This window comes from Canis aureus, chromosome 33 (genome assembly GCF_053574225.1).
Source record: "Canis aureus isolate CA01 chromosome 33, VMU_Caureus_v.1.0, whole genome shotgun sequence".
NCBI lineage: Eukaryota > Metazoa > Chordata > Mammalia > Carnivora > Canidae > Canis > Canis aureus.
In genome coordinates this window covers 20,293,075-20,313,704 of record NC_135643.1, presented here as the reverse complement: position 1 = coordinate 20,313,704, position 20,630 = coordinate 20,293,075, and the positions used below count along the sequence as shown (strand labels likewise).

Sequence of the window (20,630 nt, the reverse complement as noted above, 5' to 3'; positions counted from 1 at the left end):
AGGGCAGAATGAAAAAGTTCCCTGATAGAGAATTCCACTTACAGGATTTGCAGAAAAGGTGCAGCCTGTAGAGCAGATATCCAAGTGCTTACTGGTTATATTCATATATATTCAGTAAGGGTAACACACAACAGTTAAGAACTAAAATAAAATAAACAAAATTAACATAAAAATGAGGGCATTTAATGATAATGAGGGAATAATGTCCATCTTGAAAGCAATGCCACTCTAAAGAACACATACCATGATGTGGTCAAAGGTCATGCACTTAAATCACAAACACAGAATACCCTAATGCCTCATGTGATGGGATGAGCAAACATTTAAAAATAGACATCATCTACATCGTGTATTCTGGACTGTCTTAGACCATTTTGAATCATTTTGAAGAAGGTGAACAGAGCTGAGCTGCTGCTTGAAAGTAATATGGCTTTCAGTTCTTATCTAGGAATAAAATTAGATCTAAAAATTCCATAGCAGGGGGCTTTATGGCATATATAAACACAGCAATGAAATTGCCATGGCTTTGAAGTTGTTTATCAAGTGATTCTTTGTGGTATGTTTTGAGATGAGGTTAAAGAACTTATATTGGAGTTTTTCATTGTTTTTTCTATCTTTTAACATGAACTTTCATTTTGTTTTTTTTGTTTTTTTGTAATAATATAATGACTGATTATAGTGTAGAATCCTGATGATTCTATTACAGGGACACATACTCTGGTTGTTTAATTTTCATATTATCATCGGAAACTTACTAGAAAAATATAGTACCTTTATACAGCTTTTCCAAATCATAGCTCATTTCCAAAATATTAATTTAACTGTTAGCAATCAGTGGCAATATATTTTAGGCAATACAAAAAATGTAGGTTTTGGAAACATGAACTGAGTCCTAGTCCCAGGTCCACATATTAGTATTTTTACAACTTTGCAAAATAGTGTAATATAAACTCCTTAGGTCTTTGATATATACTTCTTAAAATGTTTTATGGAGATATTTACATTGAAGGAGAATGTAATATTTTCTTCCATTCCATAGGTAGTTTTTGTTTTGAACAATTTAATTTTTTAGAGTAGTTTTAAGTTCACTGCAATATCGACCAGAAGATACAGAAATTTTATATGTATCCTCTGCCCCCACCCCCATGCATTGTCTTTCTCATTACCAACATCCCCAGGGCACATTTGTTAACGAGGATGAACTACACTGACACATATCACTCAAAGTCCATAGTTTACCTTACGGTTCACTCATGGTGTACATTCTGTGGGCTTAGATAAATGAATAATGACATATATATTCTTCATTATAATATCATACAGAGTATTGTAACTGCCCTAAAAATCCTTTGTTCTTGTCACCCTGACAACAGTGACTTTTTACCAACTCCATATTTTTGCCTTTTCCAGAATTTTACGTAGTTGAAATCATACAGTATGTAGCCTTTTCACTAACAATGTGTCATAAACATTTTCCCCTAATACCCATAACTATGTATTAGTAACATATATGTATTCATTCATAGGATATATATAGATATATGTATTCTATTGATAATTAGAACAGTCTCAATATATTCAGTCATTTCCTTACTTGGGGTCATTCTGATTGCCTTTATATCTTTCTTATTGATAATGATAACAAAGACTTTAGTTGTACCAAGAACACCCAACTTGCATGCTGGAGTTTAATCTTAATGGATTAGTTTCTGAATATGGGACCATAATAGGCTTAGTGTCTGCACATTTTTAATTTCAATAGAAATGGCTACATCACTTTACAATCAAGTGGTATCAGTTTATTATGTATCCACCAAAAATGTATGAAAGTGCCTGTTTCCTCATAATAATGCCAGCATTAGATATTACCAGTTTTTAAATTTTATCCAATCAAGTACAAAGAGGAAACTCCGTGCTTTAATTTTCACTTTTCTGAACTTTTGTATCTTTTCTGTTACCCATCTGTATTTCTTCTACAAAGTTACCTGGAATCTTTGCCCATTTTTATTTCTTTGTTTTTGACAATACAAATGATAAACATATTGCTTGGTAACGATAACATTTATTCTTAAGACTGCATTTTGACTAATTCTTGTTTTCCTTGTTTGTTTATGATTTCTTTGCATTCATAAATTTTGTATTTTATATATTTTAATCTAGTTATCTTTTATTTCATAGATCCTGTGTTTTTTCCCTTTAAGAAGGGCCCTTTTACCACCCATTGACCTCATATCTCCCTTTAGGTTTCTACCAAAAGAGACCCCAGTCTGTCTGTCTATCCACCCACCAGTGCCCCTCCAATCACGCTTCTTGCAGGGGAAGTATGCAGAGTTGTCTGATTTCCCACACAGCCAAGTACTGCGGTTGCCTTCCCATCCTTCACCTTACTTCCTATCTAAGGCAAGCCCCCATCTGTCCACCTACTCCAGCCCCTCACTGACCCTCGCGCACACCCCACTCCTGCTTATTCCACGTGATCTGCCACTGACCCCAGCTTGCATAGGACAGGGCTGGTGGGGGGGTCACAGGGACATAGAGGCTGCGTCTAGACCCAGGGGGAGGATTGCCGGTGCTGCAGGAAGAAGCGGAGTGCTCCACAATGAGCCCTGAGGGCAGGATCCTGTACTTCTGAATTAGGACGTCTGTCACTCTCTGCCTCTTCTGGCACAGCAGGGAACCCGGCGGGGGATGGAGGGGTCTCTGGCTGAGCTCCCCATCAGTCCAGCCAGCTCCTCTGCCGACTTTGGTCGAGAGCCTGCCAGGGAAGCTGCCGAGGCTGGCAGACACCAAACGTGACCCGGAGCCCGGCTGATCCCTGTGGGGGAGTCATCACTCAGGGTCTGCTGCTGTCACATTAGGCCCGCCACCGGAGGCTGACCCCTGAGAGGAGAGGGAGTCCAGTCCCGTAGCTGAGAGCGCACGTTCAGCCCAGCCCAGCCCAGAGCCCGGGGTGCAGAGCAGCTGCCAGCTCAGCGCGGCCAACCCACCCACTCCCACAGCCCAGCACCACCCCCAGCTGATGGGGGCGCTTGAGGCACATGCGGAGGGTGGAGGACACCTGGTCTTATGCCCAGTTGCCCGAGGCTCCGTGCCAGCCTGGCGCTGGAAGCAGTGGGGCAGAGCAGAGAAGAGGGGCCCTGGGTCCTAGGAAGACTTGTTTAATCGTTCATGTGTTCTTTCTTTATTTTTAATTAATTTATTATGAAATATGCACACCAACAGAAGGGTGTAAAATATAAATGCCCAGTGTGGCAAATAATTATAAAGCAAACACTCCTGTAACCACCAGGGAGGACCCCAGAAGCCTCCAAGTGCATCTCCAGATCATAACTCACTGCCCACCACCCACACCCCTTCCGCCACAATCTGCTTTTGTGGTTGCCATTTCCTTGCTTTAGAGTCAACTTACCCATATACACATCACCTAATATTGTAGCTTAATTTCGTCTGTTTTTTAAACCTTATATAAACAGAATCTACCATATCTTTTTTTAAAAAGCCCCCTTTCTTTCCAAAGGTATACAAATATTTTCCTGATTTTTTTTAATTAACAGATTGTTATTATATCTTTGCTTTATAGGAAGATAATTTTTGTATGTGTGTAGTTTGAGGTAAAAATATTTTACCTTTGGGATATATAAACAGTTATGCCAAGAACATTATTAAGTACCCTGGAATAACTTTTGTGTCACCATTATTTCTATATCTATGTCAAAGTTTTCTCAATTCTATACTTGTATTACTCAAGGGTTTTTTTTTTTTTTGAGTAAAAATGCCATCGAATTTCCTTGCTCAAAAAAATATAGGTTATAATTTTAACTTTTCCCAATTCAAGGTATGAAAATAAAACAGAAGGAAAGAAGGAACACACACACACACACACACACACACACACAAAGAAGAGGGAAGAATATTTCAACTTATTTTCCTTACCTTATCCTCTGGTTTTTCAGATCTTATAGTATATGCCCTAATAAAAGGAGTAAACACATATTCTTCTTTGCATACACCTCAGTGAATATGAAGCATAACTTTTTGGGAAGCTTAATGAAAAAAAAAAAAAAAACCCTGAGACCCTGTTGCTTTTTTTTTTCTCATTTGTCCATTGCTTGTTCATTTATGTCAATTTTGTTTCTTTGTCCTTGTGTAGTAATTCCTGTTACAAAATGAAAATATCAAGTCTTGATACCCACTTAATCTGCTATATAAGAACTTTTTGTGTGGAACCTATAACTAGGACTCCTATAAAGAAATTTGTGGATACTATAGTCACACTTAAATAACGTGGCTGCTGCTGTATGTTTTAGATATTGGGGGTAGAAGATTGTTTTGGTATTCAAGTTTTAATATATAAATCAATCACTCTAATGTCTTTAGGTTAGAATTCACACTCTCTAATAGTTAAGAAGCATCCTTTCTCTTTAGGCCTTTTAAACATTAGAGCAAACCACATGGCTGGCTCAAAATCTTTCCAGGTTTTGGAAAATCTTTGGTTCTGCTTTGATCAGTGTAGCACAGTAAACTTCCTATCCTAAGAAATAAATGGGAATGATTATTTCATCATCCCAAAAACATAATCCTCCTTATAAGATCCATTACCTGTGCTACAGTTGACTTTGTTTTCAGATTTCCTTTGTCTTTATTTTCAGATTTGTATTTTTTCTATTTTTTAAAATTCTAGACTAGCCTCTAAATCAAAATTAACCAAAAAAAAAAAAAATCATTTTCTTACTTCACTCTATTTTCATTCTTGTGCTCAGATAATTTATGGAATTTCAAAGTCGTTGCTAAGATATTTGTTAAACATTCTTAGAAGCCAATTTCTTCTAAATAATATATATATATATATATATATATATATATAAAAAACAGAAGAAATATTTGCCATTTCATGGTCAAGAGTTGACTCATTTTTAACATATGGTAAGTTTAATAGGTTATGGATAGTCCAGTATATAATTATGATTTTTTCCATCTAATAGTGCTATAATAACATAGTCATCATTAGTGGTTGGTCAGAGTGGACTAACTTACTATTTTTATTTAACAATTTTGAAGGGCAGCCAGGGTGGCTCAGCGGTTTAGCGCCGCCTTCAGCCCAGGGCATGGCCCTGGAGCCCCTGGATAGAGTTCTACGTCGGGCTCCCTGCATGGAGCCTGCTTCTCCCTCTGCCTGTGTCTCTGCCTCTCTCATGAATAAATAAAATCTTAAAAAAAAAAAAAAAAAAGACATAACAGCCTCGGATGGAATAAAGGGATCTTTAAAAAAAAAAAAGAATTTAAAGATAAGAGTCATCTCATCAGCCCATTTTAATGGCTAGCTTTTTCAGACACTTTCTAATAAAGTGCCTTCCCAGGCACCCACTAATATGGTCATTTGACACATACAATAGTTAACATTTACATATTAAATTACTTTCATTCACATAAGAACTTAAAATGTGTATGTGCTTTTACCCTGAAATATAAAATGGGCTTGCTTACAGCTCTATAAGACTTATATATTTTTAAGTTCATTTTATAATTAAAAAATAATATTCACTTCTTATGGACTTTTTCAGGAAGACAATAATAGGGGAAAAAGGAACAAATACTCTATTATCACTCAGAGGCAGGGAGCACTATATTTCAGCGTATATTCTTCTCTTCCCTTTTTTCACATTTTTTATAAAGTTAAGAGCATATTGTTTATTAAAATTTCCAGCTATTTTAAATTTTAAAAATATAGTATATAAGGATAGATAGATGATAGGTGATAAAAATATATCTTCTTCTGGATATTTAATGGCTTCATGATGTGAGGAAAATTTTTTTTTATCTTTCAAAAGAATAGGCTCAAACATTATTAAACAAGCCACATTGTTCAGTATTTCTTATAGTCTTTGATCTGCTACCTACATTTTACCTTCTATTAATGTTAAGCATTTAATTTGTTACCAATATCTGATACCTATAATAGCACTGCAGTCAACATCTTTGTGCATAAAGCTTCTATCATTGATTGATTCCTTTGCTTGATTTTATTTATTTATTTATTTATTGTAAATTTATTTTTTATTGGTGTTCAATTTGCCAACATATAGAATAACACCCAGTGCTCATCCCATCAAATGTCCCCCTCAGTGCCCTTCACCCAGTCACCCACCCCCTGCCCACCTCCCACCTCCCATTCCCCCATCCCTAGTTAGTTTCCCAGAGTTACCTTTGCTTGATTTTAGAATTGCAGTGACTGGCTTAGACATTTATTGCCAAATAGAATTTCAGAAAGATTATGTGAGTTTACATTTCTACTCATAGTATGTGAGGTAGCACATTATCAATATATCTAATAATGTTTTAAAAAGAATATTTTCTAATTTGATAGCTTAAAAATTCCATTTTTAACAATTATTTAATATTTTAAAAATAGGGCCTTATTTTATTATTAGTTTATCTGAATCCTTATCATTTAATAAATGTTAACCCTGAGTTTTTAATTGAAAATGGCAAACTGATACATGCACTCAACTTATCTCCCTTCCAAAATTACACTAAACAATAAAGGAATAAAAGTCATCCCTATATGCACTAAGATAATGGAGAATTAGAAAATAGATTATATAATTAATGTTATTATGTAAAAGGAGAAAACCTTAGGATAGTGTCATTAGATGCAAAACAAATTAACAATAACAAAAAGCATTCCCCAAAACTAAGCACCCATTGGGATATTGTGACACCATAAGAAATATATACATATATATTTGGTCTCTCACTTTATTCTTGACACAGGCTCCTAAGACCCTTGGAATTTCATAAGTGATGAGAGCCATAAAGAAGTCTTTTGTTAGGTTAATGAAGTGACTTGGAAAACAACTAAGGGGGCTGATTGCCTGGAGAGCTAACTTAGTGATTAGAGGGTTGGAACTGGCAGTCCTAACCTCAGACTTCTGGGGAAGAGTGAGGGACTGGACATGAAGTTGTCACCAGTGACCAAAGACCTGTCAATTATGCCTTTGTAATGAAGCCTCCATAAAAACCCAAAAGGACAGAGTTTGGAGAGCTTCCAGGTTGATCAACATATGGAGAATTGAGGACAGTGGAATGCAAAGAGAGGACTTGGAAGCTCCATGTCCTTTTCTCATTTTTTCCACCTGGCTGTTCCTGAGTTATATCCTTTTATAATAAACTGATAACCTACTGAGTAAAATGTTTCTTTTTTCTGAGCTGCTCTAGCAAATTAAATGAACCCAAGGAGAGATCATTGGAACCTCCAGTCTATACCCAGTCAGTCAGAAACACAGGTGACAACCTTCACTTATATTTGGCATCTGAAGAGTGTAGGGGAAGCCACCTTGTAGAACTGAGACCTTAAACTGTGGATCCACACTATCTCCAGATAGATAGTGTCAGAATGGAGTTAAAGTGTAGGACACCCAACTGATATTGGAGAATTGCTAGGATGTGTAGGGAAAAAACTCCACACTTTGGAATTGGGTGCAGAGTCTTACCCATCAATAAAAACTGTTAGGAACCTAACAATAGTAGGAAATTTCATTGATCTAATTAAGAGGATTTACTCAAAACATACGACAAACATTACATTCATTGTTATAATCTTAGAAGCATTTCATTCAAATTCAGAGAAAAGACAAGGATGTCTCATATTTCCACTCCTATTTAAGGGCATAATGGTGGCAAAAGAAAAAAAAATAGATAATGGAATGGATTTATAAAGATTGGAGCAAGGGGATGGATGGAATTTTAAAGAACAAAAACTATGATGATAAAGTTATCAGGTGCATTTTTAAACTTGAAAACTGATGTCATTAGCCATTGGGTTTGATGGAATATGTGGGAAACATTAGTGATATATACATAGAAAATTAATAAAATGAACAGAAAGGTCAACAATTGGTATTATTTGATAATGAATTTAACATACAAAAAGCTTATAGGCAAATAATAAAATTCATAACAGATTCTGACTACCTCTAGTTGTAAGATCATTATATAAAAAAAGATTGCATTTCTATATGCCATCAGTGATTACAAAATGTAAAATTTTGTTTAAGTTACTACATGAGTAGCAATAAAATATGAGATACATAGAGATAAATCTAACACAAAAAAGTATAAAAAAAAGTATATGGAAAGTCATTATAATAACCTACATAAATGGAGAAATCTACCATCCATGAATAGGAATCTTCTTAAGTCTGAATTCTCCCAATTCTATCTGTAAATTTAATGACTTTTTAAAAAATATTTCTCAAAGAACTTGACAAGATTATTTAAAATGTAGTCGAAATAGTAAAGAATGTATAAGACGCTCCTAAGGAAGAACATTGCAGGGGAATTCCTATACCACAGAAGAAGATTTTATAGTGCAATAATAATTAAATCAGTGTGTAGGGATAAATGCACAAATCAGTAGATTAGAATAGAATAGCTCAAGATACACTTACATACATACAGGAACTTGATATATGAGAGATGTGGCTTGATGACCATCAGGAGAGAGTTGGTAATTTTGAGACCTGTTGCAGCAAAAATTAATCATCTATATGGGAAAAAGATTGACCTTTACAGTACACTGATGCAAAACTCAATTCTGTGTAGATAAGTATTTGTTTTGAAAAGTACAATTTAAAAGCTTTTAGAAGAAAACATAGAAGCTATCTTTGTAAGAATTTTTACTTTTAAACAACTCACAAAATGCACATAATATAAGGAAATCTGGATGACCAAATATCTAACTAACAAAATTCCAGAAACAGAGAACAGAGCAAATTAAGGCAAGAAGTTTATCAAAATATGAAAATTTCTTCCTGGATTTAAAGACATAAATCTCCAGAGTGAAAAGGCCTACTAATGTCCTGGTACAATGAAAGGAAAAGTAAACAAAAACAAATGCACAAAGAAACAAAGGCATATTCTTTTGAAATTTCCAGAACAACTAGAATAATGATACCACCAAAAATCTTAAGGTCAATTTAGCTTCATCTCATCAGTTCCATGCCCATGCCATGATCAAATTGGCTGCTAAGTGATTCTACTTTAACCAAATATCTCACATTATTCTTTCCATTTCTTCTGCTACAATGTAGTTAAGTCATTATCCTCACTTGTCTATATTATTTTAATAACCTCTGAATTAATCTTTGCCTAAAATCTCTCAGCATTCTAATCTATGCACCTAGACATTCAGGTTAATTGCGTTCAAAATTACTTTCTGATTTCTCTTCTCTTTAAACTAACTGTAGATTCCTCATCTTGGGTTTTAAGGATAGATATGAAAATACTACAACCCTAATTTTTAAAATTTTCCTCACTGTGCATATGTATACCCCATGCTTTAACTTTTGTGTGTGTGTATATGCATGAATATATCCTCTAGTCACTGCCTCGTCACTTTGTCATTTACTCATACTATGTCATCCACATAGTGTCCTCTCTATATATCTGTAGAAACCCCATCCAGCCTTCAAAACCCAATTTAAATACTACCTTCTTTAAGAATCCTTTATTTAATCCTCCACAAATGTGAACTAGGCATTTATTCCGTTGAAGATCCTTATTTACTTGAACAATTTCAAAATATTTGCCTTTTTTTTGCTTTACATTATAGCTAATTGTATGCTGGTTTTATGTAATTTTAAGCCCTTTGAAGAAAGGACTTCATCTTATACATGTTTATATTTTAACATCAAGCATGTGCCTTGCACATAGGCAACATTTAATAAATATATGTTGTTTTGAACTTAATTTTTAACTTTGTTCAATTAGTATACACTTTTAATATCAAAAAGAGAAAGATTTGATTAAAAATTTCAAATTATATTCACAATAAAAGTAAGCTTTATATGTGTAAATTAATTACTTTAGCTTGATGAATTGAAACCTCATAAAAATATTTTGGCATATAAAGACATTGTATATAATAATTTTGTTATTCTGTTAAGTAATTAGCTTTAATAAAACAAAGCTTCTAAACAACCATTTTAATATTTTGTTTTTCATTTCTTAGGTTTTAGAAGTGGATAAGTATAATCTCCTAGTTAATAAATGAAAAAGAACTACTGATATTAATTTGGGTTGTCGGCCCCAATATTTAGATATTTAATTTTTTTTCCATTTTTAATGTTATCATTTGAGGATTAATCATACTTATTAGAATGATATTATTTTTCTATTGCCCTTTTTGATTATTATTTCTTCTGAAGTTTGTCAATGTAATTTATTTGTTAGAAGAATGTATTTTAAGGTATTTCCTTTCTATATAATTCACATGTTTGAGTTTTGGGCACTTTATTTAATTACAAAAAATTATTTAAAGACTTCCAGGTATTTCTCTAAATTTTTCATTAAAGGAATACTATACTTAAGGAATTATTGAAAAGTACAAGTATATATCATCTAGCTAAAAACAAATTTTAGAGCATTTCTTATTGCTTATTACAAATCATACTCTGGAAATATTAATGTACATCTTATGAGAAGGCAACATGGATTAGATATTAACATTCTGACTGATGACATTCACAGGATTAATAAGATTAGTCTATGCCTTCTGAGGGAACCATGATTTGGATATTGATAACAAAAAAAGGAAACCAATTTGGTTGCAGTGAACCGTGGCATACTAGGGTACAACATGTGCTTGAAAGAAATAAAAGGTACATTGTTCAGAATTTTATCCCCTTATCTCTTATTTCACATCATTTTTCATCTTCAAGTGTGATGATCTGTGGAAGAATCAGGTTATCCAAAAAGTGTACCATTTATTTATAACTACAAAATTTTCCCAAGCTGCTAAAACGTTCCTTCCTTTTATTTTAAAAATCAAGCAAGTCAACCTATGGGCTGACTCATATGAGGATAAGATTACATAACTTAGGTTTCATTATTGTGTAAACTAATTAAAGTTGGAGAAAATGAAACAGCAAATCTTCATCCTTTGCTGCCACATTTCTCCCACTTCTATTCTGTATTCCTGGTCTAAGTCCAACTCCCAGAGTTTGTTAGTGAAAATTGATTTATAAAATATAAAAGTCACAATTTCATTGAAATTCTATTAAAATATTCTTATAAATGGATCTGTTCTCTTTCTAGTTTTGAGTTTCTTCATTGTCATAGGATTATTAGCTGCCTATTTTCATTTCATCAAATCAGTTTCTTCTCTTTGAGCTATTTTTAATGTTGTCCTATGAACAGTTTATAGGATTATTCTGTAGGTTTCTGATACTGAGGTATGCAACTATAATATGTATTCTAGATACAGACTCACTGTAATTGTGTAGTGAAGAATTTTACCTCCTAGTTTTCATATGTAATGTCTTGTACTCATCCCAAAATAGCAATGGCCTATTTTCTTGATGCATATTAATGTAAATCCAGACAGCAATTAATTTGCTTTTCAGTTCATTCTCTGCTTTCTTTATTCAAAATCTGAGAATAAAGCTACATCATGTTTTCTCCTCAGATCTTATCTTTTAGTAACAAGTTTGGTATCACTCAAGTATATATTCATTAATATTATCAATTTTCACATCATTCTATGATATTACATTGGTATCTTTTTTTTTTTTGACATTGGTATCTTTTTTTTTTTTTATTTTATTTATTTATGATAGTCACACAGAGAGAGATGAGAGAGAGGCAGAGACACAGGCAGAGGGAGAAGCAGGCTCCATGCACCGGGAGCCCGATGTGGGATTCGATCCCAGGTCTCCAGGATCACGCCCTGGGCCAAAGGCAGGCGCCAAACCGCTGCGCCACCCAGGGATCCCTTGACATTGGTATCTTATAGTTGAGTCAGGCATAACCTCTTTGTTGGTTCTTTCACTGTGTATGTGCATGCATGCTATAGACATATGAATTATATGGATGTATATTTATTATAGGTATACATATTTATGGTATTTGTAAGCTGAAGACATCTAGATGGACTAAATATAATCACCTAGAGCAAAAATTGGCAAACTATAGTCTATGGGCCAATCTGGTCTGGTACATGTTTTCATAAATGAAGTTTTATTAAAACACAACCATAGTAATTTTTAATATATGTCGTTTCTTGTACATTTGCAGTACAAAGGCAGAGTTGAGTTGTTGTGACCAATATTTTATGATCCACAAAGCCTAACATATTTTCTTCCTAGCCTTTTAAGAAAAAGTTTGTCAACTCCTGACCTAGAAAATTGTTTATATGATTAAGTGCTTCATAAATATTTGTTTAATGAATGAATTATAAAATTAATCATTACATTAATGAATTTGATGATTGTAAGGTTAAAAACATACTCATTCATGGGTTATTATTATTCACCTTGCTTTCATTACTTTAAAATTTAGTAGTTGTGTATTTTAACATATAAAACTACAAAGATACTGATACAAATAGGTCACAATTTTTTTGTCTATGTAACAGCTATAGATGTTCCTACATAAAAACAATGCACATACATATTCAAAGTTAACTAGGTAATCATTTAATTATTTTTGTGATTCTTTTCAGAAAGTACAATCCATATATAATTACATACACATACACTAATATACACATGAGATGGTGTGTATCTCTATTTTACATCTATTTTACATCTTTTTTCTTTTGAAGATTCTTATATCAACACATAGATGTCTACCTTCTATCTTGAACTGTGTAGTATTCCCTAGTGGTGGGCATTCTATAACGACGGCAAGGAATCATATCCCACTTCCATCACTTTCTAGCTGTAGAAACTAGGGTAAGAACTCATGTTTGTAGTTTTCATCTTTAAAAAAGGCATACCTGAGATATTTGTGTGGGTCAGGTAAAATATACAAATTAAGTGCTATCAGAGCAGGTAGCATCGAAGAGTGTATGGCCTGTGTTAGCTGTTGGGGTTTTTTCTTTTGCTATATCATTGTTGGATACTTTAATTGTTCCAACATCTATGCTATTATAGTTTTGCAAAAATATCGGTTTTTTTTTTTTTTTTTTAAAGATTTACTTATCTATTTTAGAGAGAGTGTGTGTGTGTGTACCAGCGTGGGCAGGGAGGGGCGGAAGGAAAAGGAGAGAAAAATTTAAGCCGACTCTGCACTGAGCGTGGAGATTGACTTAGGCCCCGTTTGGTGACCCTGAGATCACAACTTGAGCCAGAACCAAGAATCAGGCGCTTCACTGACCGTACCACCCAGGAATCCTGTAAAAATATCTCTTAATAATATCTTAGAAAACTTTGATAGTCATATCTGTAAGGCGAATGGCAAGTTGTGAGTTTTCTGCGTCGAAAGGAATGTCAGCCTCAGTTTTAAGAAAATACTGCCAAATTATTTTTTTAGTAATGGTGCTCAAATTTGTATTCTCACCGATGGTGTATTGGAAAGAGTTTACATCTGCCTTCAGTGGGTATCATCAAACTTTTAAAAGCTGTCATTTGGATTGGTGAAAATGATGCTTTTTAAATTTACTTAGTATAATAAAGATGGGCTACTCTTTTCATATATTCATTGTTGGTTTGTGCTTTTTGGTCTATAAAATACTTATTCATATCCTGTACCCACTTTCCACTATAGCACTTTATCACCTTCTTAGTAGATATGTGTGAGCCCTTCAAAAATTAGCCCAATACTCATATGGGTGTTATATGTGATAGAAATAAGTAATATATGTTTTCAATTGTATTTATGACATTTTTTTCCATAATGGAGTGTTTGATTTTTATCAAATTTATCAACCTTCTGGAGAACTGATCCTGATTTCTTTTTCTTTCTTTCTTTTCTTTCTTTCTTTCTTTCTTTCTTTCTTTCTTTCTTTCTTTCTTTCTTTCTTTTTTTTTAAGATTTCATTTATTTATTTCTGAGAAAGAGAGAAAGCACAAACAGGGAGGGGTGGAGGGAGAGGGAGAAGCAGACTCCCCACTGAGCAGGGAGGACTGATGTGGAGCTCAATCCTAGGACTCTGAGATAAGGACCTGAGTGGAAGACCGGTACTTAATGGACTGAGCCACCCAGGCACCCCTCTGATTTATTTTTTATACACATTCCTTCTGTGTCATATTATTATTTGTACTACCATACATTTCATTATCTGACTTGAGAAAGCAGACCTCAGGACCATCTCCTCTTAGTATCACAGCCATGATTAAGAATACTTAAAGGTGAATGGGACTATGAAATTCGTTTTTATTTAGGTTTATTTATCCCTATAAATGTGTTGATGTACACAGCCATCAGGAATCCATTCAGCATTAAGGACGATCAGGCATAGTTCTCCTATGTAATTGTTCAAGATTCTTGAGAGATTCTTTTAGAAAATGAACACCTACTACATTTCATATTCTGACTGTGTTTAGGCTGGGGGCTTAGGTTGGATGTGGAAAGTATGACACAGACACTTATGATATTTTAGGGCTACAAAGACTATTAGAAATGCCTCCGATCTTCTTCAGATCTAAGAATAGAATCTTGGACCACTGACCTCCATCAAAAACACCACAAGTTAAAACAGGATTACAGAACTTGCATACTAAATCATGTTACCCACATTAATTCTTAATGTTACCTGTATTATTAAATTTGACTATGAAAGAAGGGTCCCTATGCAATAAAATACAGGTTATTATTTCAAAAATTTGAATATTGTTGTAATCCTTTTAATATCATCTTTGTACTTCTTTCCATGAACTTATAAAGTTATTTATCCATAAAATATTGTTGAATATTGTCTTAAAAATAGCATAGCACAAAGAAACTTGTTGGTAAAAAATAATGTGACTGGAAATAGTGCCTGAATATATATTATGGTACTTCTTAGCAAATTATTAGGAGTTTTTAATACTTTTGATAATAATCATTTTAATATTTGAAGCATTTACTTACTAATTTTAAAAAAAATTTATTTATTTGAGAGAGAGAGAGAGAAACATGAGCTGGGAGGAGAGGGAGAAGCAGGCTCTCCACAAGCAAGGAGCCCAACACAGGGCTCAATCTCAAGACCCTGGGATCATGACACAAGCCAAAGGCATGCTCTTAACCAACTGAGTCACCCAAGTGCCCCTAAAGTACTTAGAAGAAGAGAGTGATTGTAAGTCTGAATTTTATTATTCATTTCATTCATCCATATGAATGAAATATTACTGAATACTAGTATGTGCTAATCATTCTGAAAGATACTATAGTGACATTAAGAAGAGTGAATTATGAAGCCAATTCATTAGACACTTGTGTCTTACTAGAAAGGATAAAATAAACATTATCTATATGGCCATGTTGATAAGTGCCATGCCTAAGAAGGGTGCAAAATCTGTATACTGTTATAATATTTTGTTTTAATCATCAAATGTGATTTATAACTCTCATGAGGAAAAAGAGTCTCATGCTTGTATCCATGTGTCTGCTTTTTATGTGGTTTCTTCTTCCTTGATAATGCTCCAAGATTCTTTTTTTTTATTATTGCAGAATTTTCTTTACCAGATGATTAAAGGTAAGTTGTCCAGAAACAAAGTCTTTTAGTCTTCTTCATCTGAGAATGCCTTTATTTCCCTTTTGTTCCTGAAGGATAGTTTTGCTAGGTATAGAGTTCATACCCACAGTTCTTTCTTTCAGCACTTAAAAAACATTGTGCCACTTCTTTTTCACCTCTGAGGTTTTATATAATTCTGCTGCTTTCCTTCTGGGATTCAGTAAATATGAATGCTGGGTATTTTCATATTGTCTTTCAGTCTCCTTAGGCCTCTCAGGCTCTGTCCATTTTTTTTAGTATATGTTTCTTGGATGAGATTGTCCGAGAATCTGTCCTTTGATCTGTCCTTAGTTTGATTGAGTCTATCCTACTCATCTCAACTCTACTATTGAGTCCTTCCAGTGAGTTTTCTCTTACTGAACTTTTCAGTCATATAACTTTCATTTAGTCCTCTTTAATAATTTATTGTGGAGATTTTCTATTTTTTATTCATTATAAGATAATTTATAATCGATTGTTGAATAATATTTATGATGGCTACGTTAAAATACTTGTCAGATAATTTCAGTATCTAATTTATCTCAATTTGGCATAAGTCTTTTTTAGATTGTGATTATCTTGGCTTCTAGTATGATTGTTGCTTTTTACTGTATCCTAGACATTTAGTTTATTATTATGTTTTTTTTTTCTATTTTGTCTGGGTCAGATATAGACATAGATCTATCTGCTATAGATAGGTAAAGATATAGATATTTTGTCTATATCTTTTATTTTAGCAGGCAGTCACCCTGTTTAGATTTAGCTTACAGTTCCTGATTTAACTTTGAGGGGTTATGGTTCTTAAAACAGCTTAATCTTTAGTGATTTTGCATTGTCTTATTGATATTTTTGGCTTATCTGGTACCCCTGGAGCTCCTACTGGTTCCTTCTGAAGCTCTCCGAGTAGGCAAAAGTTGTTTCCTTGACAGGACTATAATCTTCTCTAAAGGGGAAGGAATGGCCTCAGACATGTGGAAATAAAGAGGTGCCCTGCTTGTATCAGGATTAACCTTTGTTTTTGAGAGATCTAGAACACTTCCCTGTCTGGGTATTTTTGTGAAAGGATCTTCCATACTGTTGGCTCTTGGCCACATTAATATTTTGAAGTGTGCCAGGAAGGGGAGTCCTAGGCTCACAGAGTCAAAGAGGCTTTCTGTGGGGGCTGCTTGTAGTGGCTGGATCTCTTTCACTGGTACTTTTCCAACTACTGTGGTATTTCTCTCTGGCTGAGATGAATCTCATGCCTAGTGGTAAAGGAGAGCACTTCTTCTGGTTGCTTATTGTTAGTGGGACTCTTGATTGATCTTCTCAATGGTGTTTTTATTGATCTTCTCAATAGTGTTCACTACCTTCTGTGTCTCAGAGGGATAAGAATTTCAGGCTATCAGGAACAAAGGGGCTTTGGGGTCTAGTCTCTATCGAGTCTGGTCTATGTGTTGTGGTTGGTTCATTCTAGCTAGTTCTACCTGTCAACTGTGGTGTCGGTGGGTGGGAGAGGAGAGGTCAGACCCACAAGGCAAAAAAAAAAAAGTATTTTACTATTGAGTTTTGAGAGTTTCTTATATATTCTGGATAAGAGCAATTTATCAGATCTCTTTTGTGAATTTTTTTATGGTCTGGTCTTTTTAATTTCTTGATAATGACATTCAAAAAGAAGTTTTTAAGTATGTTGAGGTCTCATTTGTCTATTTTTTTTTTTTACAGACTATACTTTTAATGTCATGTCTAACAAATGTTTGTTTAACCCAATGACACAAAAATGTTCTTCTATATTGTCTTCTAGAACTTTTATAGTTTTAGAAGTTTTACATTTTTTATGAAACTTTTTTATGATACTTTTTAACTTAATTTTTAAAATATGCTGTGAACTTTGGGCTGAAGTTCATTGAATTTTATATGATCATCCAATTGTTCTAGCACCATGCATTAAAAGACTGTCTTATCTCCACTGAACTGACTTTTCTTCCCTGACAAAATCACTTGTGAATCTACTTCTAGATTCACTATAGCTGTTTTTTCATTTTTTAAAATAACAGTATAATTAACATACAGTGTTATATTAGTTTCATGTGTACAATATAGTGATTGAATAATTCTATATATTATTCTGTTCTTTTTATCTATTTGACTATGTGTACCCAGTGCAGCACTATCCTAATTACTGTAGCTTTATGATAAATTTTAAAGTCAGGAAGTTCTCCAAATTTTTTCTTTCACAAAGTTGTTTTGACTATTTTAAATATAGTGCATCCCATTTAAATTCTAAAACCAGCTTCTCAATTCTATTTTTTTTCTAAATGCTGCTTGTTTGTCTTTTGGTTCAGGTGGTATTGAATCTATGGTTCTATTTAGGAAGAATTACTATCTTAACAATTTTGATTCTTTCAACTCATGAACATATGACTCTACTACTTATGTTTTCTCTAATTTCTCTCAATGGTACTTTACAGAACTTTATAGTTTATGTATATTGCACATGTATTGTCATAGTTGTCTCTGAGTATTTCATATTTTTTGTGAATGGCATTTAAAAAATTAATTTCTGATTGTCATCGCTTATACATAGAAAGGCAATTGATTTTTGCATATTGATCTTGTATCCTGCAATTCTGCGAAATTAATTTATTATTTCTAGTAGCTTTTCTTACAGATTTTACAAGATTTTTCTATATACATGATAATGCCTTCTGTGAATAAAGAATGTTTTATTTATTCCTTTCTATTATGGATGATATTTATTTTTTTCTGGCCTTAATTCATTAGCTAAATTTTTTCCATTTTTTTAATTAGCTTGTTTTGCTTAATCAAAACATTTTGTAAATTTGTAAAATGAAGGGTTAATGTTTTTTAAGTGGTTTTATCAACTTAATCTCTTAATACTTGCATTATTACGAGACTAGTACTGTACTTTAGTATTATAAAGGGCCTGCCAACTGACCAGTAAGATATAGTTACTATTCCTTCAATTTGTTCTGTGTGACTGTAGATAGAGTTCTTACTATTTTTTGTAGCTGATAATAGGGTGGAGCAGATAGCTGGCCACTATGAAACTGGGATCCAGGACACTGAATTTCTTCTTCTAGTGCAAGAAATTCCCTGTAACTCTGTTTGTAGTCTTGGCAAGAAAATGTGACAGCATAGATCATCAAATCTATATTTGCTTATAAATTGGCAAATGATAAGGGCTTTAAAAAGTACTATCACAGTAAGAACGCAAGGGAGTTTTCATCGGTAATGTCAAGAACTGTATGTTTATGCAAAAAACATATCTCTAGGGATGTTTCACTGATAAATGTACTATAGTGCCTCAGGAACAGTAGGAGATTGTCACATTCTTGATAATATTTGTCACTTTGTAGACCTTTTTTTCTCCCAGTTTATGACAGCAGTTTGCGTAAGACTGACCTCATTTATCTCCATGCTGCAATGTAAATAATACAGAGCTTCTTAGTGATCCAGTTAGCTTAAAATTTATATTTGGATAGCTTTTTTTTTCCTGTTTTTTTTCCATGTTGGAAATCCTTGTTGATACATGTTTATGTAATACATTATATTTCTGTAGATGTGTCATGAAAGAAAACGAATATGTGTGTTCATTTCGATTCCTTTTGAAATGAGAAAAGAGATGGCATCCTGTGTCTTCCTTCTCTTTCCAGCTTTTAAATCCCACGATGACTTATATAAATGCTACTGAGAAATAGGAAAATTTAACAAAGCAAAAAATGAACCATTTTTATATGATGGTTAGTTTTGTTATAAAGGAATTATATTTCATTTAAATATTGATTTCCCTGAGAAATTTTTCTTGACATGGAATAGTGACTAGAGTAGGTATACTGTTGACCTTTACAATATCTCATTTATAAAACCAAGGATGGAGGATGGAGACTCCCATCCTCCTTGCCCCAATGATTTGCTTAGGTGTGAGCACATGACTTAAGCTTTTAGGGTTATTAGTGTTATTTGGATGCATTCAGTAAATACAACAGTTAAAGTTATAATTGTACCACCAATAAATTTATCATTCTAGAATATATCTGTTACTCAGCTTTAAATACTATGTTTTGATTTGGGCTATTTCTTTCCTAAAATATATCAAAAACATTATTTTTTGAGAAATCAGATTTAAGTTTTGTTGACAAAGCAGATCTATAGATGGTTGATGAGAATATAAATTGACAGAGAAAAAGACAATGTGCAGATAAAAGAAACATTGAATCGTATAAACAAGAGAATTTTTATTGTAATAGTGAACATTTTTATTACTGAATTTGTTCACTTTTTTTCATTTCCTATTGTTTGCCACGAAATCTGTGACTGAAACAAAATTGTTGTGTGTTATATTTTGTTTACTATTTTTCAAACTTTTCTATACAGTAAATTCATTTTCTAATCCTCTAAACTGATTCAACTCATAATTTGAAAAGTGCACTGAGTAGGTACGTGCACATTCTGTAGGTTGTAGTAACTTATGGTCCAGGCAACAATTGGAAAAGTGTTGGTTCTAAAGTCAATAGCTGACTTCCTACACCATGGAGAACCCTGGGGCAGAAATAAGAGATGAGGCTGGGAAGAGGTTAATAGTTCCAGGAGTCACTGTTGATTGTAGCTACAGATCCTAGGCAAATTATTTTATGATATAAAGTTCTTCCTAAAGACAGCTAGTTTTGGCCAAATAATAAGGACAAAAAAGAAATAATCATTAAGTGATACGGTTATCTTCCCAATATGATATATGGAAAGTCTCCTAGAGCTACTAGATCTAGGGAGGGGGCATTCATGGCTGGGCTGAAAAGATAATGTGAAGAATCCCAGATCAATCATTATGCAATCATAATTCCTTGGAACTTCAACTTTTTCAAAATATCTCTTATTTTAGAAAATCCTAATTTCTGAATATTTTTCTTAGCACATTAGAGCTATTTTTTAAAGAATTGCAGAGGTCTGGTTTCAGGGTATACAGTTATCCTTTCCTGCAATAGACAATGTGTATATCCTCACATAATTCATATGTTAAAACCCCAATCCCCAGTTTGATGGTAATTAGAATTTAAGGATAAAACCCCTAGAATGGGATTAGTACCCTTTTAAAAGAGGATGTGAGGGATCCCTGGGTGGCGCAGCGGTTTGGCGCCTGCCTTTGGCCCAGGGCGCGATC

At 33.6% G+C, this 20,630-nt stretch overlaps 1 protein-coding gene across 33 annotated transcripts in view; it reads left to right on the top strand.

The window, feature by feature from the left end:
* Nucleotides 1-20,630, top strand: part of STPG2 (sperm tail PG-rich repeat containing 2) — a 523,536-nt gene that overhangs the window by 391,054 nt on the left and 111,852 nt on the right. For 2 of the 33 annotated variants that reach the window (XR_013371283.1, XR_013371282.1), the window contains exon 13: nt 15,430-15,454. The exons of the other annotated variants lie outside the window; for them this stretch is intronic. The gene's annotated coding sequence lies outside the window, so the exon portion shown is untranslated. The remainder of the gene's footprint in view (nt 1-15,429; nt 15,455-20,630) is intronic. 33 annotated transcript variants of the gene reach the window in all.